The following is a 562-nucleotide window of genomic DNA, read 5'->3' as shown; positions in this document are numbered from 1 at the left end:
TTTGATAAGTTTCAAGATTTGGACTAGTAAATCCAACATCAGCATTTAGAATAAATAATGCAGTGATTTATTAATTGGAATAAGATTGCAGTGAAGTGTTATTAAACAAAGGGATTGTAATTCAAGCAAAATGTACCATAGTTCACTGAACTGAAAAGAAATTGGTAAAAAGTTTTTCTTTAAAGAGGTGGTTTCTATTCTACTTTCTATTCCATCAATTTGCTTTTTTTTCATAACATTTTAGGGAGATTTTTTATCTTAACACTAGATATGCCTTACTTCTTTATAGAAAATTTATTTCGTCATAAGATGACCCACACGAATAAATTGTTCTGGGCTTTTAGTGTTAATTTAACTTTATATTATTGTGCAAAAAAAATTTCCCAAGGGAAAATTGAAAAATCAAAAGGCACCAGTTTACAGAAGAGACTTTCTTTTATTATGGAAAAAATAGACTTTATTGCCATCATTTACCCTTTCAAAATAACGCAAAAAACACAGTAATGGCGTTTACAAATGTTTGGGCACCCTTTTTATCCCAACACATTAAACATACACAGTC

The sequence above is a fragment of the Oryzias melastigma genome, linkage group LG3, assembly GCF_002922805.2.
Source record: "Oryzias melastigma strain HK-1 linkage group LG3, ASM292280v2, whole genome shotgun sequence".
Taxonomy (NCBI): domain Eukaryota; kingdom Metazoa; phylum Chordata; class Actinopteri; order Beloniformes; family Adrianichthyidae; genus Oryzias; species Oryzias melastigma.
Note: the sequence above shows the minus strand (reverse complement) of the source record.